General features: G+C 46.0%; 1 protein-coding gene across 1 annotated transcript in view; it reads right to left on the bottom strand.

Moving 5' to 3' along the window:
• Positions 1-15175, bottom strand: part of kcnh2b (potassium voltage-gated channel, subfamily H (eag-related), member 2b) — a 279480-nt gene that overhangs the window by 90002 nt on the left and 174303 nt on the right.

Here is a 15175-nt window from a genome sequence, read left to right as displayed (position 1 = left end):
CTCAACTCTAACAAACCTAATGTGGTGTAACTTGTATGTGACACAAAGGGTGTGCCCATGAGTCATGACACAAAAATATAAGGTAGGACACACACAAAATGCAATGTGTGATTATGCTTCAGATAGAACTTTTATAAGTGAGTTTGATTTAACTGTCGTAGTAATCACAAAATCCTTTAAACAGCGGGGCAGCAATGAGCAACTATGTGAGTGTACCGAGATTACCATGGAGACATGTCCTCAAACTGAACTGTAGCCTTCGCCCAGCGTGCTTTGTACCATTCCAAAACTCAGCCCTGTCTACTTGTCTATTGGCAATTTCAAATTCTGTATTTTCTTTCCTTGATTTCTTTTTGAATCCTTTGAAAAAGTTGTATTTTCTCCTTAGCTAAACTCTGGCCTGTGGAGGTCAGGAGCATTCAAATATATAGAGAAAGGGACAGGTGCTGAGTGAGTAACGGGACTCGGGAGATATGAATAATATATAATAAGAAGACGACAAGATACAGACACAAAGAGAAGAACTGAGAGGAAAAAACTAAAAGCAATAAAAAAGAATAATAACAGAGAAAGAGAAGTGGTGTGAGAGAGGAAGCAGGGGAGACAAACCTAGTGAGAGAAAGGCAGAAGAAAAAGGGATTAGACAAAAGTGTGAGAACAGAGGAGAGACTCCTGTGGAGTTTTACTTTTGGAAAATGAGTCAGTCTCAGCAGGTGGGTTGACGAGAATCTCGGGACAGATTCCCAGCTCTGCAGCATCTCATGACAGAACAGAGAAGACATGCCACGCTGCTACGATGCTGACACGTTGCATGAAGGTGTTGAACAACCTCCAGCTTTAGTAGCACACACAGATCTGCTCTGAGTGAAGTGGCCAGCTGGTGTTACTATCTTACACACGTTCACATACACAAGATGTGCGTGTGTGTGTGTGTGTGTGTGTGTGTGTGTGTGTGTGTGCATGTGTGTGTGTGTGTGTGTGTGTGTGTGTGTGTGTGTGTGTGTGTGTGTGTGTGTGTGTGTGTCTGTGTGTGTTGTCTGATAGTGTATAATTCAAGAGACTTCTTTGTTCATCAGATGGACAAAAGCATTTCATTTTCTCATGTAGGTAGGCTAAGGAGAGGAGAGCAAGAACTAAGAGGCAGGACATCTCTTAGCGGCTGACCAATCACAACAGAGCGGGCCAACTAACCAATCAGAGCGGACTGGTGCAAAAGAGGAACAATAAATAACAATCATGCATTTACTGGAAACATGTCACAGTAGAGGCACAAAATACAGATATGAACCTGGAAAATTAGCTTTCAACGAGTTCATGTACAGTATGTGTTTGTATTTGTGCTTGTGAATGTGTTTTATCAGGGTTAAAGGTTGTTTATGACATGTATAACCCTTTTATAACTTGAAGATGATTTATTAGATTGCTTATTATTGGTCTAGCATCTATGACAACAAGCTAGTTCAATATTAATTCCAAGCCAACAGCTGGTTCAAACACCTAAACTGCTTCAATATAGTACAAGTATAGTATAAGTGCTTTTACATTAGAAACTCAGTGACAATACATCGTAGAAAATAATGGAAACCCAGCTTCTGGCTGCCTCCGTGTCAGTGACAGAGCACCGCGGTGCCTTCCCTGGTTCACTCCACTGCCTCCTGAGATGAGCCCACTGCCTCGCCCCAACCCCTCCATGCCCTGTGATGGATCGGTCCGAGGTGGGTCCCTGACTGCCTCACTAACCCGATCTGGATGTGGCCGTCTCCCATGTGGGTAACGAGCAAAATCGAATCGATCTGAAGCAGCTTAATATGATCCCAAGATATGACTTTTCAGAAAATGTCATTTACACATTTAGGTAAGGTTCCTTCAAGCCCCAATGTGTAGGATTAGGAATTGTATAACTGTGGGGACTCCTTGTGGCGGCACTAAAACATACATTCACAGACAGCACAGTTCTGATATGGGGACTATACAAATTCAGGCTGAAAGCAAACAGTCTGCAACAACTGTTCACCAGCATTGTCTAAGTGTTCTACATAACTTAAACCATGACAGTAATTTGAAAGATCAACAGGCCTTAATAGGCTTTGAAAATCGTCTTGTATGCTATGAAATTTAAAATACAAATATGTGTGTCTTTTCCTGATCTTAAGCATAACTTGTGATGCAGTCCAATGTGCGTTAGCAGGTTGGATGTGTTTCCATTCACATACCCATCAGCAATGTTGATTTGTACGCACCTATCATACCCCCTGCTCCAAATATTGTTTTAAAACATTGTCAAACTGACAGCTTGGGACTGGAAAAAATTGCTTCTGCCCCTTTACATACACCTCATAAAAAAAGTTAAAATAGCAAACTGAACGGGGAACATATTAGATGCAAATAATGTACAAATGCTCAGCTGTTTCAAAATACACCCACACAAGTATTGTATAACTCAATCTTAAAGCACTTTTCCATGTCAGACAGACGTCTGCTCTGGTAAATGTAGACAGCTCTCCTTAAAAGACATCCACAACTCCATCAGCAATGATGGTGGCCAAGTGTTATGTGTTTGTGCCCTGATCAGGCGCTCCTAGTGTGATGTGTCATGTCTAGCTGTAGTTTCCTGTTATGGTTTTGTAGTCCTTATCGTTTCTCCTCCAGGTGTACCCATTTGTAATTAACCCAGGTGTGTCTTGTCTCGTCATTACCTCATGTATAAGGATTCTGCTTTCCCCTTTGTCTGTGGCTGATCCTGTCTGTGCAGTACGTGTTCTTGTCTGTCATTACTTTATATTTCCTTTGTCCAACCATGGTGGTAATTATTAATTAAATTCTTCTTTTGACTACTTCGGCTACCGTCTCCTTTATTATGTTGCCTTGACTCGACCTTGAGCCTGCTAACAGTCAATGGTTACGTAATATGGGGGCTCGTGCCAAACTGATTTGAGCAGGAATTTGGTGGTGGCCGCTGAGCTTAGTCCACACTTTGAATTATGGTTGACAGTGTCGTGTGTGTGGCCCATGTTTTATACCCTCTTGGTAAATAATTCTCCAATAAGGAGCGTTTTCATCCAGCTAGGGCAGCTGGACCATTTTCTATGGTTCCTTCCTTCGCCTGGAAGACATACCGTCTATGCTGGTCGGGGTAGTAGGAAGACCCTGTCAGGCTCCTCCTAGGCCGGCGTATGTCAGCTAGTTAGTTATATAGGGGGTCTGATAGTGAGGGATGGAAACGTTTAAGGGATGGGCCTTAGTTTTTTTTTCCTGTTTTGAACACACGACAGTTGTTAATCTCTTGCGAATAATTTTGAGGGTGGATGCTTCAGAAGGTCATACCGGTGCTCTTCTCTATTTAGTGGATAGCGGTAGGGGAGCGGTGGCCAGAGTTATTAAGAACAGACTGTACAGACGTGTAGGGTGAAGCCGGTTTTGTTTGTTTTTTGTGTATATGTTAATTGGTTGGTCGTATATGCTGGTGGAAGCGGGATTGGTTCTTTAGTTTCTTCCTCCCCCGGTGTGACGGTACTAGGGCAGGTATGCCTGTGAAGGTATGTGATTTTGTGGCTAGGCCAACGGTCAACGTGTTGAGCTTGTGCACTAAGGAGGAATTATCGGGGATAGCAGAGCATTACGGTGTCAGGCTTGCCCCGAGCATGAAAAAGCAGCAGCAGCGGTTAGCGCTGGTGGAGGCTTTGACCGCCATGGAGGTTATGGAGTCTGTGGGCAAACCTGAGGAGCAGGAGGTAGTCACATGTGACCCGGTTTCGGAGAACCAGGTTTTGCTGAGGAAGATGGAACTAGAGTTTAAATTCGAGCAGCTGAGACATGCAGAGCGGTTATGCGCTCGGGAAGCGGAGGAGGCAGAACGTGGGCGTGTGCATGAGCTTGAGCTTGGAAGGCTTGGGGTAGAGGCGCGGGCAGTGCATCTAAAAAGCAACCAGGTCATACTGTACGCAAGCAGGCTAAATGACAGCCCAATCAATGGTTGCTGATTGTTGGGACCTTGAGCCCTCTCAGATCCAATTACCTGCTATGATGAGGAAGAGCAGCCAGGCAGAGAGGAAGGCAGGCTGAGCCCACAACACTGTGATTAATGAGGACTGGGCCGAGGAAATGGGTCATAACGACAGAGAGTAAAAGAGGACAGAAGACAAAAAAGGAGCAAAGAGAAGATAGAAAGGAAATGACAGAGGGAAGAAGATAGGGATGATATATGTGACAGATACGAAGATGTGGCGATACAATAAGAGATAAAGGGAGGAATAGACTCAGTGGGTTAAGGTGTGGGAGTGGACCGTTTGGTCTGGAACCCCCCTCTCATCCTTCATCTGTTGCTTTTTGAACTTTTACTTTGATGTGGTCCTCTCTCCTCCTCCTCCTCTGTTTATCTCTTTGTCATGTTTATTTATTTTCCACCCTGTCTTCCATTCTTTGTTATCATCCCTTGCGCATAGTTTTATTTTCTCCCCTTTTCTTTCCCTCTGTACATTTTCTTTTCTTCCTTTCCCTATCTTCTTCTTATTATTCCTCTGTTTAGGATTCCTCCCTACTCCATATATACACGCGCACACACATGCACGCGCGCACACACACACACACACACACACACCAGAATCTGGTTGATAATGAGCAGGCAGAGAATGAGAGATTGATGTTTGAAACCAAAACATATTGAATGTATTGTAATCGGAACACACGTTGTCGGGGATAATTAAGCTCCATGTTTTGAAACGAAGCCGGCATTCAGGATGCTGCGCTCCGACGGCGTGTCTATTAAAGGCAACGTTTTACATGTGGTGTTTCATGTCACCTAGTGGGGCTCGTTCTTTACACGCTCAAAATATCCCACACTTTGGATTTCCTGCCAGACAAAATTAACTTAATGACCAGGCACAGCTCTGAATAAAGTTTGAGTGGTTTTTCGCCTCAAAGCACACACAGAGACATAAAGACAGTTTAATTGAATGTGTTGTCTCGACTAATAGACTAATTGGGGGCAGCCCTACTGTCACAATTCACATGTTAGGTCACGTTTGTAGTTTTGTCTGTGTTGGTGTTTTTCTTGTCTTTGGGTCTTATTGTGTTAAGTGTTCACCCCCATTTCCTGCCTGTCTGCTTTCTGTCTGTTTCCCTTCCTGATTACCCGATTGTGTTCACCTGTTGTCCTTGTGTTTCTCCTCCCCTGCCCGGCTGTTTCTCGTTGTCATGATTACCCCTTCTTGTATTTAGTCTTGTCTCTGTCTGTGTTCAGTGTTGGGTCATTGTTTGTTGGTGACGGAGTTCACCGGAGAGTGTTCTGTTCTGCATTTATCTGTATCCTTGAAATAAAGGGTTTCTCAAAGGTTATCTGCATTTGGGTCCTGCTTCCTTCACTCATCCGTGACAGAATGACCCAACCCGAAATGGACCCAGCAGACGATCCTTTTGAGGTGGCGCTGCAACATTTCTCTTTTCCTTTGGAATGTTGCCACGATTGGTGGAAGGAAGCGTCCAGTGTTCGGCTGAAGGAGGCCGCCCTGGTAGAGGCGCACCGGTTGGCGATGGAGAAGCCCGACTTGGTGGAATTCTTACCTGACTGGATGTTGGACTTCCTCTGGAGGTGTGATTTCCAGCCTGCTGACTACAGACGTCTCGGAGTGGTCCGTCTGGGGTCAACCCATGCTTCTGTCCCAGTTCCTGCTCCTGTTCTGGAGTCATGTGCTGGAAGTCGTCAGGCTTATGGAGGTCCACGGAGTATTCAGGCGGCTGCTAAGAGGAGTCGTCGCAAGGCCAGACAAGGAGTACGGGCCCCAGCAGCCATGGTTCCAGTCCCAGTACGGGCCCCAGCAGCCATGGTTCCAGTCCCAGTACGGGCCCCAGCAGCCATGGTCCCAGTCCCAGTACGGGCCCCAGCAGCCATGGTCCCAGTCCCAGTACGGTCCCCAGCAGCCATGGTTCCAGTCCCAGTACAGGCCCCAGCAGCCATGGTTCCAGCCCCAGTACAGACTCCCGCAGCCATGTTTTCGGCTCCAAGACCGCCCCACACAGTCATTATCCAGGCTCCAGAACTGTATCACACAGCCATGTTTCCAGCTCCAGGGCCGGCCCCAGAGGCCATGGTCCCGGCTCCAAGAGCGCCCTATCCAGTCATGTTTCCGACTTCAGAGCTGGATCTTATAGACAGGATTCTGGCTTCAACAGCCATGATTCTGGCTTCAATTCCGGTCCCTGCAGCCATGGTTTCAGCCCCAGTTCTGGCCGCAGCAGCCATGGTCCCGATCCCAGCTGCCAGTCCCCTCTTTAGTCTCTGTTCGAGTCCCCTCTCTGTTTCCATCTCAAGTTCCCTCTTCAGTTCCCCCTCGAGTCCCCTCTCGAGTTCCCTCCTTTAGGCCCTCCTCTAGTCCCTCCTCGAGTCCCCTCTCTAGTTCCCCTCTCGAGTTCCCTTCTCTAGTTACTCCTCTAGTCCCTCCTCTAGTCTCTCCTCTAGTCCCCTCTGTAGTCCCTTCTCGAGTCCCCTCTCTGTTTCCATCTCCAGTTCCCTCTCGAATTCCCTCCTTTAGGCCCTCCTCTAGTCCCCTCTCTAGTTCCCCTCTCAAGTTCCCTTCTCTAGTTACTCCTCTAGTCCCTCCTCTAGTCTCTCCTCTAGTCCCCTCTGTAGTCCCTTCGAGTCCCCTCTCTGTTTCCATCTCCAGTTCCCTCTCGAATTCCCTCCTTTAGTCCCTCCTCTAGTCCCTCCTCGAGTCCCCTCTCTAGTTTCCCTCTCGAGTTCCCTTCTCTAGTTACTCATCTAGTCCCTCCTCTAGTCTCTCCTCTAGTCCCCTCTTTAGTCTCTGTTCGAGTCCCCTCTCTGTTTCCATCTCAAGTTCCCTCTCCAGTTCCCCCTCGAGTCCCCTCTCGAGTTCCCTCCTTTAGGCCCTCCTCGAGTCCCCTCTCTAGTTCCCCTCTCGAGTTCCCTTCCCTAGTTACTCCTCTAGTCCCCTCTGTAGTCCCTTCTCGAGTTCCCTCTCTGTTTCCATCTCGAGTCCCCTCTCCAGTTCCCCCTCGAGTCCCCTCTCGAGTTCCCTCTCGAGTTCCCTCCTCTGGTCCCTCCTCTGGTCCCTCCTCGAGTCCCCTCTCTAGTTCCCCTCTCAAATCCCCTCTCGTGTTCCCTTCTCTAGTCCCCTCTGGAGTCCCCTCTCCAGTCTCCTCTCGAGTCCCCTCTCAAGTCTCCGCTCGAGTTCCCTCTCCATTCCCTATTCAAGCCCCTACGCAAGTGTCGTTGGAGGTCCCGCCGTCTACTCCCCTGCCGGGGGTCCTGCCAACCCTGTGTCCTGTGCCGTTGGGGGTCCCGCCGTCTGCTCCCCTGCCGGGGGTCCTGCCAACCCTGTGTCCTGTGCCGTTGGAGGTCCCGCCGTCTACTCCCCTGCCGGGGGTCCTGCCAATCCTGTGTCCTGTGTCGTTGGAGGTCCCGCCGTCTACTCCCCTGCCGGGGGTCCTGCCAACCCTGTGTCCTGTGTCGTTGGAGGTCCCGCCGTCTGCTCCCCTGCCGGGGGTCCTGCCAGCTCTGTGTCCTTTGCCGTTGGAGGTCCCGCCGTCTACTCCCCTGCCGGGGGTCCTGCCAACCCTGTGTCCTGTGCCATTGGGGGTCCCGCCGTCTGCTCCCCTGCCGGGGGTCCTGCCAACCCTGTGTCCTGTGCCGTTGGAGGTCCCGCCGTCTACTCCCCTGCCGGGGGTCCTGCCAATCCTGTGTCCTGTGTCGTTGGAGGTCCCGCCGTCTACTCCCCTGCCGGGGGTCCTGCCAATCCTTTCTCCTGTCCCGTTGGAGGTCCCGCAGAATACTCTTCTGCCGGGGGTCCTGCCAACCCTTTCTCCTGTCCCGTTGGAGGTTCCGCCGTCTGCTCCCCTGCTGGGGGTCCTGCCAGCTCTGTGTCCTGTGCCGTTGGAGGTCCCGCCGTCTGCTCCCCTGCCGGGGATCCTGCCAGCTCTGTGTCCTGTGCCGTTGGAGGTCCCGCAGAATACTCCCCTGCCGGGGGTCCTGCCAACCCTGTGTCCTGTGCCGTTGGAGGTCCCGCCGTCTACTCCCCTGCCGGGGGTCCTGCCAACCTTGTGTCCTGGGTCGTTGGAGGTCCCGCCGTCTATTCCCCTGCCGGGGGTCCTGCCAACCTTTTCTCCTGTTCCGTTGGAGGTCCCGCAGAAGACTCTTCTGCCGGGGGTCCTGCCAGCCCTATATCCCGTGCCGTTGGAGGTGCTACCGGGGGCCCTGCCAGCCCCATGTCCATCACCGGTCTCGCCGGGGTTCCTGCCAACTCCTGGTCCTTTTCCGTGGGGGATCCTGCTGAAGCTTGTCCGACCGGCTCCGGTTTCTGTCCGGCCGACACCGGGTCCTGCCCGATCTCCGGAACTGGCCCATCAGCGCTTTCCTGCCCGGCCTCCTGATCCTGTCCGGTCGACACCGGCTCGAGCCCGGCCCCCTGAGAGCCGCGGTCTTCGCCCTCGAGCCCGGCCCCCTGAGAGCCGCGGTCCTCACCCTCGAGCCCGGCCCCCTGAGAGCCGCGGTCTTCTCTGCCTTGTCCCCGGGCAGTCCGCCCGAATCCCCTTTTTGGACTGTACCTTGCCCCCCGGGCAGTCCGCCCGAATCCCCTTTTTGGACTGTACCTTGCCCCCCGGGCAGTCCGCCCGAATCCCCTTTTTGGACTGTACCTTGCCCCCCGGGCCGTCCGCCCGAGACCCCTTCCTGGTCCTCCGCTGTGTTCCTGGGCTGTCAGCCCAAGACCTGTCCTCCGGACCCCCTCCGCCCACCCTGCTTGGGGTTTTGGACTTCTTTTTTTTTTTTTTTTTTTTTAGGGACGTCTGGAATCCGTCCCTTGAGGGGGGGGTTCTGTCACAATTCACATGTTAGGTCACGTTTGTAGTTTTGTCTGTGTTGGTGTTTTTCTTGTCTTTGGGTTTCCTGTCTTATTGTGTTAAGTGTTCACCCCCATTTCCTGCCTGTCTGCTTTCTGTCTGTTTCCCTTCCTGATTACCCGATTGTGTTCACCTGTTGTCCTTGTGTTTCTCCTCCCCTGCCCGGCTGTTTCTCGTTGTCATGATTACCCCTTCTTGTATTTAGTCTTGTCTCTGTCTGTGTTCAGTGTTGGGTCATTGTTTGTTGGTGACGGAGTTCACCGGAGAGTGTTCTGTTCTGCATTTATCTGTATCCTTGAAATAAAGGGTTTCTCAAAGGTTATCTGCATTTGGGTCCTGCTTCCTTCACTCATCCGTGACACCTACTTTGTACGCTATGTATTAACAGCAGGTGAAGGCCTTAGTCTTAGAAATAGATCAGTACCTAGATGTATTAGTTGTATCATACTTTTATCTAAAGCATCACATCTTAATCCAAACTTAATGAAGACTAATATTTCGCATCAGTTGTTAATCTTGTTGTATTTTCCATCTCACTTAAAATCAAGAGCCATTTTCCTTATTTCCCCATTACAGGCTTCATCATGTCATTTCAAAGACACCCATTTACTTGAAACCAACTAACTTTATATAGAGCGTAACAAATGGCAAAATCGATTTGAAGAGAGATGTTATCCAGCAGCAGGAGGGAACATAATTAGCCGGATATAGATATGGAGTAGCTGCTTGAGAATGAGCACATTTATTAAACTGTGGGAATTGGAATCAGTGTTTATATTTCTATAGAGTTCAGAGATAATAGATCAATTAAGTTGTGGAATTATTGTAGTATACTGTTTCAGCTTAGAGACGATTTAAAGAGAGTTTCTGAATGTTCCCCTCTCTCTTCTATTCTTCTGGGACTGGATTTAAAATCCAAAGCATGCAGACAATACGGAAAGGCCAGGTTAGCAAATATATATGGGATTGTTTATATTCCATAATAGTCAGGCTGCTCTAAAGGATGAGTAATGGAATACACCTCGCCCTACGTTACCTTGTGCAAATTATGGGTACTTGTGGGTTCGGTGTGAAATAATTTTAACACTCTAAGATCAAGCAAAGCAAAAATAAAGCTCAGTGCATCCCATGGGTTTTAAAATGGTCTCTAGGTAAGGTGAAGTAATAACTTTTTTTTGACTGGGGAAAAATACACAAAACAAGGCTGAACTGGGTAGCATCACTATTACTTATCAACACACCCTGTGGATTCATTTGAATAGGGCTGAAGAGGACATTTTAGTGAACACATGGTGCTTGGAGACACTGACAACATGCTTCCCTTTCTTGTGGGTCATTGCACTTAAATGAAGGAAACACTCCATCAACTTGAGGTATTGAGGCAGAGCGACTGACTGGGCGGTTAAATTACAGTCCTGCAGGTTGAGTGCGTCACATGCTCCCAGACTGTACTCCATTCCAGACCATTTAACTGACAGAGCCAAGCAGCGTCACTGCAGCACTCTCACCAAAACAGAAGTGTATCGTCACACTGAAAACTGCTCCACAACAGCAAAAATCCCCTAAATTAAGAGGGAATATGGCAGCGATAATGCAAAAAGAAGCTTTGCAAAGATACGCCTTAAGCAGGAAATCAGCTACCTGATCTATGGAGTGTGGCTGCAGACTTTAACTGCAAAGAGCCAAACTAAATCAAATGTATTTTGCCTTCTTGCCACATAAGTAATGTCTCTGTGATGGATAACACGTGTGGACAAGAACAGGCCTAGATGTTTTAGAATCCCTTATAGTAAACTCTTTTTTGTACTGTGCGATCCACTGCGGCAACTTGCACTTATGCCTGTCAGATATTTTTGCAAAAGTATTCTGCTCTTTTAACTGTTGTCTCCACATATCAAATGTAGATGTGTTTGGGAGCAGGGACATAAGTACGATAAATCATGTTTACAACTAACACAGATGTGTTAGTATAACACCATCCACAGGCAGCAACAGACAGGGCTGGTTAATACTGTCCTCCGGACTGAAAAGCGCCTTTCTTTTTGGAGTTCATAAAACCCCTCTTCTCCACTCATTAGTGTCCTATTTACAGACACAGCCTTGTGGGACTTAGCCAGAGGTGCATCCCTCACAAAAACAACCACAGTTGCACATTAGAGTTCATCCCTTTGGGGCTTTCTCAGCACAAAACATGTGGCACTGCTAAAAATACTTGCTTTTGAATCATTCACGGCATACACTATTTAGAGAGCTCATGCATACTCATGACCCTATGCAAATATGTATCATCAGACTTTGACTAGTAGGGAATTCAATTAATGAACAAGGGCTGCATCGTGAGCGGCTTTGATATATTGTGCTTCAACAAACAAGAATTAAGCAGGGGCATTACCTTTAATCAAAGTCTCTTTAATACTTTTAATCTTCTCACAAAACATTGTTTTATGTCTGTTTCCCCGATAAATAATTAAAGTTTTGCTGAAGATGCGCTAGTTTTCACAGCACTCACCTTTCACTCACTGATGCATCTGAACTCAACTGAAGGGGCAGCCATAAAGTTTTAAGTGGTCAACACGTATGTACACACTTATAAAAATCTTTAGACCGAATTGGCACATGGACAACATTGGGACGTAAGGGACAGGTACTGTCATAACCATGTGCTTTAAATGTTTCACAGTGTCAATTCTATTAAGATCACTAACTACTGTATTAGGAATCGTCTGTTCATAGATGTTGTCCATTTTTTCAGATGCTCAAGTTAGAAAATATTGTGTTAAACCCCTTTAAAGAGAATAATCAAGCTTAAAGTGGTACTAAAAGAAAGGCCATTGATGATAAAAAGACAATAAAATAAAACAGGACTGCACTTCAAAAATAATCTCTTAACCACTTAACATTTGCAGACATCACAAGGACTTGGGCTGTCTCAGTCCATGCTCTTGTACTATAGAGAGTGTGAAGGACGAACAACCACCCCAAAAGTCGTGAAGTGTTTTAGTCAAGCAAAACCTACATACACATTTATACAGAAGATATAGATCAAATACACATTGGTCTGATTGCTGCCAGCCTGAACTCATGAGGCTGAGTATTTATTAATAACAGTATTTTACTGTGCCAAAACCAGGAAGGCCATTACACTGATAATCATTTATTTATTTATCATTAATTCAAGTAAACCAATTGTTGTTGTCGCAGAGAAAAGGGATGCTGCCATCTGCTTCGAAATGCACTGCTAACTGTACCACAACTGTTAGATTCTTTCTTTCAGATGTGCTGTGGTCAGTTATTGTATGTATAACAATGAGGCACAGTAGACAAAGTGCAGATCTACTTAGTCAAACAGAGACCAAAACATGCTCCTTTGAGTTAAGCAATGTTTTTTGTACATGACATTGTTGCATTTGATCAGATTCACAAAAGAAAATAAAAAAAACAAGAGCATCAATATCATTACCTGCCATTGAAAACACATATTGGTCGACCTCTAATACACTGCTCCCTTCCCTCACTGATGTATATTTAAATACAAACACACACACTACATACAGGGAAGTCACATCTTCTCCACAGAGAGCTCCTACTCTCATTCCGATAAAGCCAGCTCATTAAAGAAATATACACAACCTACATTATATTCCGGTAATGGAAAGTGTTTTTTGACAAGTGGTTCATTACAGTACATAAAGCTCAGAGTAGCTGCGGTTCCAAATGGTGATATCGTTTTTTATAAAAATATATCTGACATTTAAACTTATTTTGTATTTTTTATGTTGGTGTTTGTTAGGAAACACGTTTTAGTTCATGTGCCTCAGCATGGGGAGTAAAGGAATGAACTGGCACAGAAAGAATAACCAAATAAATCATTTTTAATTAAGTCTACTTTTTGCCACCCCCATTCACAACGTTTCCACCAGGGTGCCCAGCATTGAACTCCTGAGACTGTCATCTCAATATTGGACCCAACTTATATATATATATATTTCAGTAAAGCACTTGGAAGATTATTAGCCAACATTTTGGGACTTTTTACAGAATATTCTGCCTAATTAGGACTGGATCTTGTCAAAGTTCACAAAGTTCACTAGAGCTCATGTTCTCCTTCTAATTTGGAAGTGGACCTCGGTGTCGTCACACAGCACTCAAAGATAAATTGTGCCAGTAGAGTTCCAAAAAGCAACACCAAGTCCTGGCAGTGAGACTTCCTAATTTAATAATTTAAATAGCATTCAAATAAAAATAAAGCATGAATATCTGCCATAGAATATGTGAGGAATAAATAATAAGAAAAGTTTGTAATGCTATGCTTTATCAAAGACACTATCCTGACATCCTTCTACAATGAACACTCAAATTGACGACAGCATCAACAAATGCAGCACTTTCTACACTGGCCTTCACTATTTACCAACACATGCACCAAAACCCAAACTTCCTGTATAGTTTTGTTGTTAGATTATTAGGAGATGGAGACGGTTCCTACCGCTTTGCTGCTTGAAGGGGTGTGTTCCATCCATTGCTCCATGGGATCCGACTGTGTAGTTGGATGAGACATGCTGCTTGTGTGGAGAGGCAGTGTATGAATGTAAGAGAGTGTGAGATGCTTGCAAGTAGGTTTACCCAACCGTGTGTGTGTGTGTGTGTGTGTGTGTGTGTGTGTGTGTGTGTGTGTGTGTGTGTGTGTGTGTGTGTGTGTGTGTGTGTGTGTGTGTGTGTGTGTGTGTGTGTGTGTGTGTGTGTGGGTTCCTATAGTCCATGTCTGTGGGAATGCCATACAGGGCTGTGTCAGGAATATTGGATGAGAGCTGTGACGGGCGAGTGTGTGGAGTGTCCCATATAGGACATCCTCGTAGAATCTAAGTGTCATTAAAGTGTGTATGCGTGCATCCAAATGTGCAGTGAGGCATGACACCAGTTTTTCTCCACACTTCATGCTCTCCAAACACTGAGGAAGCCATTCCTCTTTCTTTGCCTACTCTCATCAACTCCTCCCAATCCATCCATCCATCTATCATCCCAAATGAGAGGGAAAATGTGTTCTGGTACAGGGTGTCAGATGTTTTATGGAGCACTTCAATTATTCAGCTTTGTTTGCCTTTCAGCATCTTCTTCTCTGCTCCACTGGGATGGCGGAGGCCTGTCACCACACTACCTGTAGTGCTGCCATCTACAGGCGAGAGATTGCAATACAGTTGTTCTCAGGTATTCATCATGTGTCTCACAGTTTAAGAAGGGTTTTAGTTGAGCTACACAGCTCAGTTGAAGATTAAACTGATTATAATTGTTTTTAGTTGAAAACAAAGTGAACATTGAAATCAGCTTGACTGAAACCCAGCTGCTTCTTTGACTCCACAGGAAGTTGAAAAGGCAGGTGGAAGCACAACTTAAAGGGACTTACGGGTCTAAAATCAAAACACCTTTCTGCAGAGATGTTCATGACTTCTCACAGTTTCACAGAGTACCTGATGTGAGTTTTCTAACTAGAAACTTGAAAAATCCCTTACGTAACATTGCAAAAGAGCTTTTATATGTTAAATGGTTTTCAAGTACAGTTTATGCAGAGAAAAATGCAGCGTGCTGATTCCTCCATCTGCACTACAATGTAAGTACAGGATGTATCATGGCCTAATGCACATGCATACACACACATACACACTAACATACTCTAAGGGTTATGTTTTGACCCTGCCAGCTGCACCGAACATACAGTTGAGGTAAACAAACGGTTTATATTGTGTTACATCATCAACTTGTGATTATTCTCTCTCTATGTTCCCATCTGGAGATAAAAGAGAGCACAATGTCTCACAGAATATGAAAGCTCATATTGTTCATATTAGTATGTAGACTACAGTGCTCTCAGAGAAACACTTTATATGTTGCTCTTTGTTCATCTAACTCTCACTATACGAGAGACATGTTAAAACAAGACTAAAAATCCATACCGACACAATACAGGTCTTCACTGGCCGCATATAAATGTTTAAATACAAAGAAAAGAAAATCTGAGGCCAACTTTCATGCTGCTACAACGAAAACATGTGTATCTTATCTTATCTTTCTTAACTCAGACAGTAACAATTGAAATGTCATGATCTTGCTAATTAAAATCCTGCAAAAACAAACACATTTAGACCTGTTTTGTTGCATGCTCTTAGGTTTTGTATTTCCGCATGTGAGAATACAATTTGCAAGGATGTTTCAATATTCACGCTTTATTCTGCATTCACTGTGTATTTCCTTGTTCAATTTAGAATCCTCTGATTGCACAAAGTGCCATGAAATCCAGTACAATGAAAGAAAAAGAATTAGGGAAACTCGA

Source organism: Pseudochaenichthys georgianus, chromosome 20 (genome assembly GCF_902827115.2).
Source record: "Pseudochaenichthys georgianus chromosome 20, fPseGeo1.2, whole genome shotgun sequence".
NCBI classification, from domain to species: Eukaryota; Metazoa; Chordata; class Actinopteri; order Perciformes; family Channichthyidae; genus Pseudochaenichthys; species Pseudochaenichthys georgianus.
The sequence above is the reverse complement of the archived record's forward strand: the minus strand, read 5'-3'. Positions and strand labels throughout refer to the sequence as shown.